A 15,562-nucleotide genomic window follows, 5' to 3' on the forward strand; every position below is an offset into this window, starting at 1 on the left:
GCGCACGGGCAGACTTCGGTCGACTCACCTCTTAAAAATTAAAACGCCGGCCCACTCAGTTTACGGTTTCATGCACCTTTTTTTAAACCGTGGATTCTTTTCCATCAATAAAGATGGTTACCTGTCTTGGCGGGCCAAGTAACCGTTAACAGGGGAAATCTCCTTGGAGAGGAACTTAATGGTCGTTGCAACGGAAGTGGGCGGAGTTAGAATTTCGTGCTTGAGGTGCGTATGGAAAAGCGCTTGGTTATTGCCACTTGAACTTAAGAGGAGACGAGCCTCGGACAAAAGGCTCTGGAAGGTTATTTGTTGCAAACCTGAGCCGCCCATGTACGTATGATAGATATGTCTGTATGATAAGATATGTTTAGTTTACTTTACTTTATTGTCATTGCACCTCCTACAACGAAATTAAATGCCATCTTCAGTATACATTATACCTATAAAAATCATATATATATGATAGATATGTATGTATGCGCCTTAAGGTTGCCAGGTGTTCACTATTTGAGCGGACAGTGCTTTTTTCACATCATGTTCACTATTAAAATAGTGGACATTTTTTTTATTCAAAAGCTTTATGATGAAATGGTACGTAATCTAAAGCTGTACAGTCTAAGAGAATAAGGATAGGAGAATCGCGTTTTGTCTTTTTTTTCATAAGTTAGAATGAGACAAAGATCGAATATCCATTGAACTCGATTCTCCGAAAAAAATATTAATCATACTCAATTGTTTCACAAGACATTTAATAAAAGTATATAAAATTATTTACATACTATTTTTCTTAACTCACATTTACCTATTATTTTTATATTATACTTTTTTCTTAGTTGGATAGGTATGTTTTGGAACACTTAATAACATATCATCATTTGAGGTTCAATGAGTACTAGCCTCAATATGTAGAGCACGAATTTGTCAAACCAAAGATTTTGTTGAAGCATTATAAACATAAAAGTTAATCATTGTTTTCATGTAAATACTATTTTGCTGTGTTCTAATTAAATCACCATGTAAGTAATATTAGGTTAATCTTTAGTAATAGCCATCAGTTTAATTAGTTCTCAGTATAAAACACAAATACATAGCTTCAGTGAATTTAGCAAATTCTACGAATTCGTGAATTCACTGTTAAATTTGAATTAAATCTAAATAAGTAAATTATTGTTCACATAATAATGTATAATATTATTTAAATATATCAGTTAAATAATCCATTCATTATATTGAATAGATAATATGTACTTTATATATTTTGATAATTTGTATACATAAAAATATATACTTTATATTATACTTTATATTTAACATATAATTATTAAAATCAAATAACAATTATGTTTGTATAAATTTAGTTAGTTACATTCAACTGATGAGATTAAAATAAAAATATATTATAAAATTATGTACAGTTGTTAACATTTTTAAAATGTATTGTAGTTTGTGTCGACTGACCTAAAATGGCGTCGAGTGATGAGAGTGAAGCGGCGAGATTTTGAATTCTTTAAAACGAAAGAGAGGAGTGTGGAAATATACCAAAGACTGGGAAGCTACTTTTGCATGGATTACCAACAACGAAAGCGACAGAACAAATAGGACGGCCAATTCGTTTTTCATTGTTAAAGACTCCTCTTTCAGTGAGAAAGTGACTGTAGCTGAAATGGCTGAAACTTACCATGGGATCAAATGCCATATTTCTTTCCTGGCTCAAGATTGCGGTATTAAGTTAATGAAGCAAATTTTTGATGATTCAGAAATTGTAAAAAAGATGTCTTGTGGAAGAACCAAATCATCAGCTATTGACAATGAGGTTTTGTATCCTTTTTCTATTGATTTGGTTCTCAATGATTTTAAAACTGGAATTCCGTTTTCTCTCTCCACTGACGCATCAAACAAGGGAAATCGCAAAATGTATCCCGTTGTTGCACCTTCTTTTACTTGTGAAGAAGGACTGTGTGTGAAAATTTTAGACTTTTATGAGGATTCTTTCAAAGATTCTACATCAATAAAAAATCAGCTGTGTTGAGTTCTTAGTGATAACGAACTGGAAATAAATAATGTTTCAGCTTACTCAGCAGATAATGCATCAGTCAATTATGGAGTGAACAAATCTGTTTACCAAAAATTATTGCTGAAAAATGACAATATTGTAGTTGCTCATTGCAATAATCATATTTTACACAACAGCGCAAAAAATGCAGTAAAGCAGTTATCTTTTGATATCGAAAATGCAGTGCTGAAGGTTTTTGCTGAATTTTCGAATTCTGCAAAGAAACGAGAAGAGTTGAAATCATTTTTTGAGTTTTACGTTGATTAAGTTTGTTTAAAGCGGTCGAAAGACTTCTTTTAAACTGGATACCTCTAAAATCGTATTTTATTTCTCTTGATCTGATGAGTGCCATAAGGTTATCTGGAACCTCATTTCGGATCAGGAAAATGAACTCGCAAAGGACAATGAACCAACAATTTCAGAATTGTATTTATATTTCACGCACTTCTTCATGTCAATAATGCAAGACACCCTACTGAAGCTGGAAAGCAAGTTTTTTCTTGCATGTGATCTTCACATTATCATCTGTAAGCTGCGTGATTCTTTGCAAAAAAAATACAATGAGCAGTTTTTTGGAATGAAAGTTTTATTTGCCTTACGTAAAAAACATTTGCCTGAGAATGCCGTGCTAAAGTTCAAGAAAGAAGCCATCAACGTGTATCAAAGAGCCATTGCGTACCTAGAAAAGTGGTATAATTTCACCGATTCAGTTTATGAGACGCTAAGTTGTTTCAATCTAATTGATCGCAATAATCCTCCAACTTTAGAAGAAATGATGAACATCTGGTTATTATCACCATGGTGAGAAGAACTTCCACCCAACACTCTCTTTGATGAAATTTCTGCCTTAGAAGAAGTTTATGTTCATCTGCAAGGCGATTCATCCCTTGAAAAGTGGACGTACTTTTTCAAGAAAGAGCCAGCTCCGAGCTTACTGAAACTGTTCCAGTATTGTGCATCAATTCCGTATCAAATGCAAATGTTGAACGAATTTTCAGCGTCATGGGAAATTTGTGGACTGACGAACGTAACAAACTGCTTGTACCATCAGTTCGAAGTGAACTTTGTATATTTTTTAATATTTCTCAAAGTTGTACTGAAATTAAAGAATGATTCCTTAAACACAATTGATCAAAGCTGTGCAGTCAAATAAAAAATACACACGACAGCAAAGTAAAATGTAATTTAATATTTTACATATTATTATAATATATTTGATGTTTTGAATTTTAAGTAACGTTTTGAAGTGATTATTTTAATACGTGTTAAAATGTTTGTAAGAAAATATATAATTTAATTGTAAAATTTTTATTTTTTTTACTACTTAAACCCCGCCCCCCCGCTTGTCCGCTATTTTTTGGAAGCAGACCTGGCAACCCTAACAGTCTGACTAAACTGCCTGCCCCCCCCCCCTCCCAAAAATGACCACGTGAGCTGTCACTTAACAAGATCGTTCTGGATCAATTTAACCATGACCGTAATTTAGAAAGAAACTACTAACTATTTTGAAGATTTGATCTTGGTAGCAGCTCTCAAGAAGTGCAATGACAAGGGCTGCCAGATCTGGGCTGCAAAAATGCTGGCGATAGTAGGCTTTTTGAATAATTTTGCTACCAACTTGTGGTTGTCCACATCTTTCAATCTTTCAAATCTGTTGACCCTATGTAAGGGTTAATGTGCAATGCTCCCTGAGGTTTTCAGTCTGTTCTAATAGTTGTCATGAGTCGATTTATTATTTTATACTGCTTTCCAAATAATTGACAGAATTCATACTCTGAATTATTCTAGATACCGTAGGTAACTGCTCTATTTTTAGCCATTTTAAATCAAAATATGATAAAATACATTTAGCTGAATTAAAATGCAACAATGATGCTGCAAATGAAGCACAACCTTTACATAACACAACAGAATTGTTCTGGCGAAGGAACTCATTTGATGAAGACTATAATTCTAAACAGTTTTGTGATAATTAAAAATGTAAAACATCAATAACTTAAAACATCTGGTTTTAAGAGTTTTAATATGATTTATGGTATGACAGCATATGCTTAAAAATGAGCATATCGTCATAAATGCAGTGTTTAGAATGTAAAGCTACTGATAGCTGATTGAAAAGTAAAATGTATTTTATTTTACATCATCCACTAATTAGGTGTTGTGCACAAATGAGAACAGTTTTTGTAACAGGGAGAAGGAGAGAAGACTTTCAAATATATTTATTCTCTTACCCTCAAATAAAATACATTTAAAAAGCAAATGCTAGTATTTCAAACATCAGTATATTCTTCTTTGTGGAAAATAAAGTTATTTCATAGTCAACCTTTCATAGTCAGCTTGCTAATGTCATATGGTATGTCCTGAAATCTTCCAGCATTTGTTTTGTTGTGAAATAAACCTGTGTTTTAATTTTATCTTCTCAGATATGTTAGAATTAGAGGTAAGGAATGGGCTGCTGGGGTGGCAGCAGCCCATTCATAATACCCACAACAATACACAGCAATACTTTTCATTTAATTACCTGATCATCAAATTAATTTGGTAGTAATTAGCAGCAGTGGGAAGGGTAATCTCTTAATAAATTACCGGAGCTGTAATTTGTATTCTCATCATAATCAATTGCATCTATCAAAATTGCAGGCAGGAAAGTGCTCTAATATGAGCATTTTCCTGCTTGCGGTTCTTGATAGATGCAATTGATATAACATAATGTTTGCACTTATTTTTTGGTCTGGTTAATACATAATGCTAAACAATTATAGAGTTAGCTTACTTTTCCTATGCAAATCAGACCATTGAACAAACCTTGATAAAAATCCTGGCTCAGGAGATTTCTGGTGAGGAAATGGTAAACTGATATCCCACAAACAGCAGGAAACATTGTGGTTGAAAATGGCAGCTGGATGCTGGATCTGGACCATTGAAATCTCTCTGGAGAAAGGAGAGAGCTTGAGATTGCCCATATATACACTGGACAGCTGGGGTAAGGGTGGTAAGTAAACTGCAGAAACTGAGGTTTGCAATTGTTTTCAAACAGCTGATATTAGGTGTCAACCAAATTCATAGCCCTCAAGGCAGCTTTTCAAGGTTCAATCAAACCTCAATCATTTTGGAGTTTACTTTTTTAGGTTGCTTTTGAAAGATTAAGGGCCTTCAGAACTGCAAATGTGCTCATATTAAGTTTTTCTTTCAATTTTAATAAAGTTTTAATTATAATTCTGGCTTTTCCAAAAAGTTTTTAAATATGCAGCAAAAGTGCTGATTTGAAATTTTTTAAATGGATTAAGAGTCCAGATTGACTTGATTTAGGGCTTTGAAATTACAGTAACTATAAGAATCCTTCCTGTGGAAAGTTATCTATGTTTGTACTTGGAATTGATAAGGTGACTTAGAAAACTGGTCACTAGAGGGCACCAGAAGGAAATAAATTTATCAATAAATTATTTAAGATAAATCTATGATTATTGGACTCCAAAAATAAGTTATCTGCTATTATTGAAAAAATGAATGATGTCACTGAAGAGGAACAAGTTCCATTGGATAAAACAAATTTATTTGAATGTGGATTTGAAAATGACAGCATGTAAGAGATGGAAAAAGATGAAATAATGGATATATAAAAAATTACATTTGCAAATGAGACTTGTTGATTATTTATCAGTTTAAAAGACGTAACTACTAAACCAGAAGAATGATGGAAATATTCTCCTTATGGATTTATTAAAGGGACTTGTTGAAGTTGTCATTGATTTCTTGAGAACAGAAAGAATATGAGCACTGTGATGTGGATAATCTTTTAATACTTTAATTACAAAAAGAGCTTTTAAAGAATATGAAAAGAAAGCAGATGTTGGGAAATTGTTTGAGGGGACTAAAGATTTTCCGTAAAAAGAGGGGAAAATATAAAATTGTTTTATTTGATCAAGGCTAAAATAAATAGATTGCTAGAAAAGGAGATATAAAAGTAAAAGGAAGCATTCAAACTATTTATTAGATGCTGTGGTTATTTCTGATAATCCTTAATAGACTTTTACTGGCTAAGATGGTGTGATGAGATTGATTTATAAAGAAGGGTATGAGTTATGGGACGAAGATAGGGGTTAGTTTTATTTTAAGAGATGGTGATATGCTGTTAATGTTGATTAAACTTGCTGAGGATATAGAAAGTGTTTTTGTTCTCTTTTTCTTTATTTTTTCTTTTTCTGCCTTCTGTGTATGTGTGCGCGTACACTAGTGCATAGCATTAGTTTAATGTGTATAACATAATTTTAATAAAAATACAAATCACTATAATGTGTGAATCCATTCAGTATTTGCTGAAGGGTGGGCAGCAATATGTACATTTTGCAGTGTATGCTTACTCTAAAGTGTACTGTTCCAACTAATTTAATTCCTAGCTGAAATTATTTTATCTGCAGGCTTTCTACTGTAAAAAGCAAGTTCCCAGATTTGTGGTTGCTGTCTAAGTCTAGCAATAAATTTGAAGAAGATCTGCATAATCTGTTCTTTCAAAGGTTTTCTCTGCCAAATGGTTGTTGACTAAATAATTAACACTGCCAGACCATTGCTCTGAACGGAATGAGACAACTCGCCAAAGGACAACTTGCTGTGGGGACAATTCAACAATTCAATTTAATTATTTAATTAAAAATATTTTAATTTTTGTCATTCACATTTCATTTTGTCCCTCCTTTGGCATCCTTTCTTTAATGAGTCTATTCTACCATTTCTTTGATATCAGTGTAACTCTTGTCCCGGCGTGCGTTGTCCTGGGGTAAGTTGACTATGGCAAGTTGCCCTGTTCCAAATTCTCACTATGACTTAAACTCATCTCATACAACACACTATGGGACATTTAAATAGAAGCTAGTTCAGCTACTTGGTACGCTGGGTTAACTTTTATTATTAAGGATAGCCCAGGGATGGCTGGTGCTGATGCTAATCTTGTTGCTAATCAAATAAAAAAAACATATCTCACAGATGGTCAATGGCTAGAAGTTCTTTATACAATGGATATAATTAAAAGAAAAATAGTGGGAAAACAAAGAATACACAAAAATACTTGGTTTACTACATTAAGTGATAGAATTCCATGGGATCTCTAGTGTTGCACATTATACAAAGAGCCTCTGAACAGCAAAGCCAATGCACAGCATCTTCCCTCCCCCCCCAAAAAAAGATTTCTAAGAATGAATCTGCCAGTAGGAAAAATGGGTTCTCATCATCTGACCTGTAGGACAGTTAGATAATCAAGGCTCTATCCAATCAATGTGCCATGTCAGATAAAATGAGCAGCCAAGTCAAATGTGTAACTGACTCAATTTCCCCAGCTGGGAAAGAACAAAGGCAAACTTGAATTGGAAATGTACATAATTTCTAAATAGTTTTATTTATTAACTGAATTTAAACCGAGAGACAGTTGCTTTAAACTAATGATTGGGCACTGGTGGGATAGGTTTTCATTTTTCTTACAGTGTCTTTTAGCCTCCCTGAAATTACTTTAGAGAATTAGGAGAACTAGAGTCTAAGTGGAAAAATACAGACATATCAGGGAAGTGGGAAAATGCTAATATTAAAGAGACCCTCTTTGGACAAACTGGAGCAGTGAAAACCTCAGAGGTAAGCTTTCAAACAGGATACCTGCAATGATGTTATCGTAGGCAGTGCAGCTTTCCTAGTTTGATTTTCCATGTTGGTACTCCTACTGTAAGAAGTCTCTTCAATATCTGGCCAACATGCATAATGCTTCCTTGAGGAAGATTTTTACAGCTCTTTCCAACCATACCTTTCATATACCTTGAAGGCAGATTTTGTAAATTTCCAGTGGGACGTGTGTGTGTACGTGTGTATGCACTGCGTTAATGTAGAACACGACACAACAATAAACATTGATTGATGGTATACAAGAGATATTGGCATGATCTCAGATGTCACCCTGTGCTGAGACCCAGTTATTGTTATCTAATAAAACCCTTAACCAGTTGGCCTACTTTTTGATTAACTGCTGGAACTAATGTTCATTTATTCCATGAATTAAAGAAAATTATTCCATGGCTATATATGTGATGCAGTACATAATTGCCTTTCATTTGCATTTTGCATAATTTGAGAAACATAGTTTGCAATGAAGCAGCTTCAGCAAGATTTGATGTTCTTCCTGGCAGTTATTAAAATTTTGTAATGAAAAAAGTACATAAGATAATCCAAATAAATTTATATTACATGTTTTAAAACTCAATAAATACAAAGCCAAAAATAAGGAAATACAACAGAAACATTAAACTTTCAGGGAATATTTATTTTAAGTAATTCTCTTTCAGAAAAATCAAAGAATATGAGAAAAACTTGCATAGGGAACAAAACCACCTTTTTGAATTAGTAGGAGTACATTCTCACGGAGAAATTTTACATTGTCACTGAATAAATATAAGCATCTTGTGCTTCATTTAACTTACAGAGGAATGTAATGCTCTGAGTAACAACTTGACATTTTTACAAGAATGTAAGTCAATGTGTACCCTGTTTCCCTGAAAATAAGAACTCCCTAGATAACAAGCCCAATCGGGCTTTTGAGCGCATGCGCTAAAATAAGCCCTCCCCAAAAACATTGCAACACAGCAGCAGCCATGAGGTGACCATGCTCGCTGCCTCCTGCAGCTCAAAAATAATGAGACCTCCCTGAAAATAAGGCCAAGTGCTTATTTCAGGGGTCAAAAGAAAACAAGAGCCTGTCTTATTTTTGGGGAAACACGGCAGTTCTGACCTAAGGAAAGCACAGAACAAAATAATAAAGCTGTATATTAGAATAGGAAAGCTATAATACTCTATGGCAGTGATGGCAAACCTATGGCATTTGTCAGGGCACGCGAGGCGCTGCCCTGTCAGCTGGCCAGCATGCATGCGCGTGCTGGCCAGCTGAGTTCACCCTTTTTTAAAGCCGTTTTTCACCCTCCCCAGGCTCCAGAGGCTTTATAGAAGCCTGGGTAGGGCGAAAAGAGCCCCCCGCCCCCCGGAGGCCCTCCGAAGGCTTCATGAGCTTCCCTGAAGCCTCCGGAGCACAAAATACTGGCCCTATGGGCAAACCGGAAGTTCGGGAATTGACTTCCTGTTTGCTCGGAGGGTCGTTTTGACTGCCCCGGAGGCTTCAGGGAAGCCTCTTGAAGGTCCCTGAAGCCTTCGGAGTGCTTAAAACGACCCTCCGAGCAAACCGGAATTCACTTCTGGTTTGCTCAGAGGGTCCTTTTGAGCCCTCCGAAGGCTTCAGGGAAGCCTCCTGAAGGTCCCTGAAGCCTCCAGAGGTCTTCTGGGGGGGCGGGGGAGGCTGTTTTCACCCTCCCCATGCTCCTATAAAGCCTCTGGAGCCTGGGGAGGGTGAAAAAAGCATGCAAAGGTGGGAGGTTGCGCCTGTAGTGCACGCATGCACACTGGGGGGTTGCACATTGCATTATGGGTGCGGCACGCCCACACATGACCCCCCTGCGCTCCACCCACTTATGGCACGCGAGCCAAAAAAAGTTCACCATCGCTGCTCTATGAATTAATGACAATAGCTGAGAATTTGAATGTTTTCTTTGCTCTTAAACAATTCTCCTATGATCATGGAGACAGCAGCCAGACTGGGTTGCTCTGTCCAGTAACCAATTGGACTGAGTCTACACTTGTGATATCATCGTGTCCTGGTGACTCCTCCCAGTTTAGACTCAGTCCAACCTGGACTAGCTGTGAGAATTGGTCTCTCCTCTTAGTATTATTCTAAATTGTTCTATTTTACTCCATTGGCATTTTTCAAAATTATTTTTTTGATTGGAAATCTTTTTTTCTCCTACTCTGGTTTGAGCGGGAGATTCAAATTGGCCTTCGGGCTTCACCTCAGACTGACTGACAGCCTTGAGATCACGAGTACGCTCTGGGATGCAAACCAGCCATAGTCAGCATGGTGCTGACTCCTCAGCTCACAAGCTGTGGCTCTGGCTCCCTTTATTTATTTATCAGCACAAATACAACACAAATATAAAAAGGCAACATTAAAAATAAAAATATGGTTTTCTGCCTGGATGGTTTTCTGTAATGAGCCGAAGGACAGAAAGGGGGAGTAGTGAGCTCCCTCCCATATTTGGGCATACCAGGGGTTGTAACACAAATACACACACACACACACACACACACACACAGACATATATATGATAAAAATGTAATAACTAGCAATAATTATAATTTAAAAAATAGAGGAGATGCTTTTACACAAAATTAAAAGGCTTAACATGCTAACATATGTAGATTACCATTACCTGATTCAGCCCAGACAACCTGTTTGATTATCAATTTGAACATTTAGGCTAGCTAGCTATTCCAACAGTGTGGCAACAAGTAATAAGATAATACAATAAAGCCAAAAAAAAAAGTAATATTTTAAATCATACCTTTTAAAATACACAAATATCCCTCTACCAGAGACTTACATTGTTTGTAAGTCTTCAGTAGAGGAAGGAAAGCTACCTGGTATGGAAAGGCAAGTATTATTGGCAGGAGCCAGGCCGCTAGGGAAAGCTGTTGTACAGATGGGCTCATCCCCCATTCTTCCAATAATGTGGTTCTCCCAGCCCTAGGAGACTGCAGGAAGCCCATCTCTGCTGCTACAGAGGTTAATATCCTCATCCAATATCCTCATACTCATCCAAGGGGTAATGTTACTGGCACCTGGTGCAATTCTAGGGCTAGTGTTATTTGGTCTGTTAAAACTGTTCCAGATGGCCAGGCTTGCCGCTGTATTTTTTGCTGCCTGCAGTTTCCATCTTCAAAAGGCAGACCTTCATAGAGTGCACTGCAATAACCAAAGATCATGTACTAAAGTGATCAGGCCATCCCTGGGAGTTGCAACTGCGAAGTGAGATATAGGTAACTGAATGCATCCAATGACACCGGGGCCTTGAGTGATACAGATGAATCCAGGACCCGAACTATGTATCTGCTTCTGCAAGAGGAATATAGCTCCAGGTACATTCCCAGACTTGCAAGCTGCCAATTCACAGTATCTCTCTTTTGCTGATAGTTAACTTAAGTTTATTACTGAATAAACTGAACATTTGCGCTCTCTTGCCCGTGTCTTATGAAATGGAAAATAAGTTCCAGTGACTTTAGATTTTATAATTAGACAAGTTAGCTTGGATTTTCAATGCAGAATTCCAGAACTTCTGTAATTGCATTGTGCCATTGGTCTTAATTTTAAAAAGCCATCACTATTTATCTTTTTCCCATAATCAGGAGGAAGGGTGGCCTTCACATAATCCTTCAAGCATGTACATCGCCTGATCTAAAATACTGATATAATTCACTCATAGTGCATCCATTCAACTGTGACATGACCATCTTGTGACTCTAAACTTGTTGATACATTTATACAGAGAAAAAATCAGCAAACAAATGGAATATGTTTGCTGGGATTTGCCAACTGTGTTTGTTCTTACGCGGCCAGTTGCCCTCTGTTGTTTGTGGCTTTACAACAAGCAGTGATAACCCTCGTGTCTAGCTTGAATTTTTTGCTCTTAGTTTGTAAGCTCACAGAAGTTGCTTTCATTTCCAGATCCTTTGGCATTGTTGCTTGTTTGGAACAGAGAAGTTTCTGTGCCTATGTGCTACAATAGTGGCACATGTCCTCATTAAAATATCTAGAAATTCCTGTTCTTTTCCTGTAGAACTTTCTTTTCCATCCACTGTGGAAGGTTTACTTCTGCAAAATGCTGATATTAATGAAAGTTGTCATGGCTTCAACTGAAGAAGGAGCACATCACTGAGAAGAACCATATTTATTGCAAGGTTCTTTGAGTGCCTACTTTAGCAATAGCACTTAGACTTACTGTATATACCGCTTCACAGTGTTTTACACTTCTTCTCTCTAAGAGGTTTACAGAGTCACCATAATTCCCACAACAATCTGGGTTCTCAGAAGGATGGAAGGCTGAGTCAACATTGAGTTGGTCAGAATCGAACTCCTGGTAGTCAACAGTAAGTTAGCCTGCAATACTGCATTCTGACCACTACGCCACAATGGCTTTCTTGTTTATTTGCGACAAGCCCACTTAAACAACTAGATAGCAGAACTCTATTCAGGTTTTGTGTGACATGTTGAAGGAAACTGAATCTCCTCAAAAACAACCAGTGAAAGTCCCTGAATCAACTTAAGTCCATTTGCATTCTGATATCTACAGCTTTTTTTAAAAAAAAGCACATTCCTCTTCATCCTTTTTCTCATAATCTTGGGGGGGGGGAGTCCTTCATGCATGTATATTGCCTGACCTAAGAGATTCATGGGTATTTCATTCAGGATGCATCCATTCACCTGTGACATGACCATCTCAGGACTCTGAACATGTTTGATCTATTTGGGGGAAAAGGAGCAGCAAAAGCCAATAGAACAAGATTACTCAGATTTGCTGAGTTCTTGTGCATTTGGGCTTCTTGCGTTGTTTGTAACTTTGTTCCCTGCATTCACAGAGCATCTGAAATGGGAGATTTCAAAGAAGTACCAAAGAAAATAAGAAAGTTAATCAGTTCACACAGCTTCACAAAAATGAAAATGACACAATACTTCCAATTTCAGTGTGCATCTTCCTTTTTACAGTGTGTTGATATTGATAACTGGTAACATGCCGACAGGCACTGGTAATATGTCAGTATTCATATTGATTAAACCACTGTGAATCCTGATGGAACTACAAAGTCGCATCAGTTTTTCTTTTTCATGGAAAAAGGTAAATTAAAATATCAACAAATTGTACATGTTCCATGCAGGGATAACATTCAGAAGTTCCTCAGGAACAGAGGAAATTAGATGTCCGTAAGGCTCAGATACTATATTATGTACCATTGTTCACTGACTGGATTCACACAACTTATTAAATCATTAGAAAAAAAAAACCAACCCTATATCAGGGCCGGATTTAGATGAAAAGAGGCCCTAGGCTAGGCTATTCCACTTATGGGACCCTTTCACCTCCCATTTTTAAGTTTGTAAATTACATGAGAGATAATAAAATACATCATTACTGTGATATATATCAATATATTAAATGAAACATGTTGTAATTGGTACTAACCTGTATAAAAAATGTGGCACGGAAAATAAATAAAAATAAAAGGCCCCACTTGATCTTCAGGCCCTAGGCTGAAGCCTAGTTAGCCTATAGGAAAATCCGGCCCTGCCCTATATTTTAACTCAGTTAAAATAAGACACACACATTAAGATTGAGTAATTATTCCACTTAAACCCTTCAATTATTTGTCTTCCAAATCCCAAACTAAATGTATAGACTAATCATTTAATTCCTTTGGTATAATTGCAAAAGTGTTGCCTTTCTTTTTCTCTCCTCAACAACACTCTGATTCACAAACTGACCTTCTGCCCTGTTTTTTTAACCTTACCTCCAGCTAGAATGTGCTCTTGTCACAGTGATATGTGACATTCTTCTTTAAATCTTTCCCGGGGCTTCTATTCTGGGATGCAGAAGAAATCCTTCTTTATTTCTGCTTGTTTGTTTGGAGTATTTCTATATAACATTAAAATACAATGACAGAAGTCTTGATCTTCAAAGCTCTCTATTGCATACCCCCATATATTTTTTTGGCTAGCATTATACAGCTGACTAAAAGCTCCAGCAAGCAACTCTCCTGTGATTCACTTGATCGGTTAATCCTTGGAACTCTTCACAAAATACTTGGAGATCTGTATAACTCCGTTTTGTCTTCAAATACCTTCTCAAAACTTAACTTTTAATATAATTTTTAATACTTTGTTGTAGTTCCCCCATCAAGAACAAGACCTAGGTCTACTTAAGAATAAGTCTATGTAAGAGAAAATAAACACATGTCATTTATGGAACGCTTTCAGTAGAGCAAGAATATTTGCTACTTCACATTCTTCCTACAGCTCAGGGAAAATCTGCTTAAGAAGATTAAGGGACAGGAGGAGGAAGAAATGAAGCACACCAATAGGTTGCCACAAAGAAGAGGGAGTCAAACTATTCTCCAAACCCTATACTGTTTCAGACAGATGGCTATCCAACATCTTCTTAAAGACTTCCAGTGTTGGGGCATTCACAACTTCTGGAGGCAAGCTGTTCCACTGATTAATTGTTCTAACTGTCAGGAAATGTCTCCTCAGTTCTAAGTTGCTTGTCTCCTTGATTAGTTTCCACCCATTGCTTCTTGTTCTACCCTCAGGTGCCTTGGAGAATAGTTTGACTCCCTCTTCTTTGTGTTAACCCCTGAGATATTGGAACACTGCTATCATGTCTCCCCTAGTCCTTCTTTCTCTTAAGCTAAACATACCCAGTTCCTGCAACCGTTCTTCATATGTTTTACTCTCCAGTCCCCTAATCATCTTTGTTGCTCTTTTCTGCACTCTCTCCAGAGTCTCCACATCTTTTCTACATCGTGGCGACCAGAACTGAATGCAGTATTCCAAGTGTGGTCTTACCAAGGCATTATAAAGTGGTATTAACACTTCATGGGGGAACCCCTTGATCTGTGATTTATAACGGGTTGAATAGAATGCAGAAAGTCACATGTAGATTTATTAGTCTAATTTTACTATGTGGAAAAGAGATTCTGACGTACCCCAAAGACTGTTAGGATAAAAACCTGAAAGGCAGTTACTCTGTTTTATTGTAAATCTAAAATCTGTCTCCAGTAGTAAATTGAACACACAAATCCCTTCTGAGTCAGAGAGGAGTATATCCCAAAGGAATATCACCAGAGTAGACAATTCTACGGATTTATGGACAGGTCAGGGGACAGGCAGGAGTGTGCAAATCGCATCTTGGTGGTACCCATAGCAGTAACCTGTCATGACTGCCTTACATTGTCAGCTTTTAAGCAGAAAGGAGAGAGTAGGAATAAGAGGTAGCTAACACATTTTAGAAATAGTACAAAAGGAAACTTTCTTTTAGAAATGCTTAGGGAAAGCTATTGTTGCTTGAAGGAAGCCTTAATTCTTAACCCCAGAGCATTACTCACTACAGAATAATGTATAAATTACTGAGCTCTTTGAAGAACATATTGGTTACAGAGAATTGCTTCATTCAGTGGGTTATAAGGACTCTAAGTGTTCTGTATTTCTTTAATCTGTGCATTGTTTTGTCACACATTCCAAGTTATTAATTAGACAAGGAGAACAAACAGATTTTCCTCATAGTCTTTCTTACCAATTTAGTTTCAGGACATCACGATCTAGGAATGCTTAGCCAGAGCAATGATTCATGCCAATTAGAAAAAGGGTAAAGAATATATTTTTTATTTATAGTAATACTCATTATATTTCCTGTAGGTATAGAACTGTGCCAAGAAACAATTTTAAAATATTTTCCTTTATTTCTTCATTTTCTAAAGTCATCCATTGACCAAGCGATTTGGTGTATCTTTCAAGAGGAGTAAAAAAATACAAACACAGGAAGGAAACCATCAACCACTCCCCAATAGCTGGTGAAAGAGTTGTTGCAATTTCAGCTTAAATAT

The 15,562-nt window shown here is 36.6% G+C and overlaps 1 long non-coding RNA gene across 1 annotated transcript; it reads left to right on the plus strand.

Moving 5' to 3' along the window:
- Positions 1 to 41: 41 nt before the first annotated feature.
- Positions 42 to 3,466, plus strand: LOC309387543. Its single transcript, XR_014174621.1, has 2 exons — positions 42 to 330; positions 1,444 to 3,466. It is a non-coding gene; the product is annotated as an uncharacterized lncRNA (long non-coding RNA).
- The last annotated feature ends 12,096 nt before the right edge of the window (positions 3,467 to 15,562 follow it).

The sequence above is a fragment of the Natrix helvetica genome (assembly GCF_964273705.1).
Source record: "Natrix helvetica genome assembly, chromosome: 1".
Classification (NCBI taxonomy): domain Eukaryota; kingdom Metazoa; phylum Chordata; class Lepidosauria; order Squamata; family Natricidae; genus Natrix; species Natrix helvetica.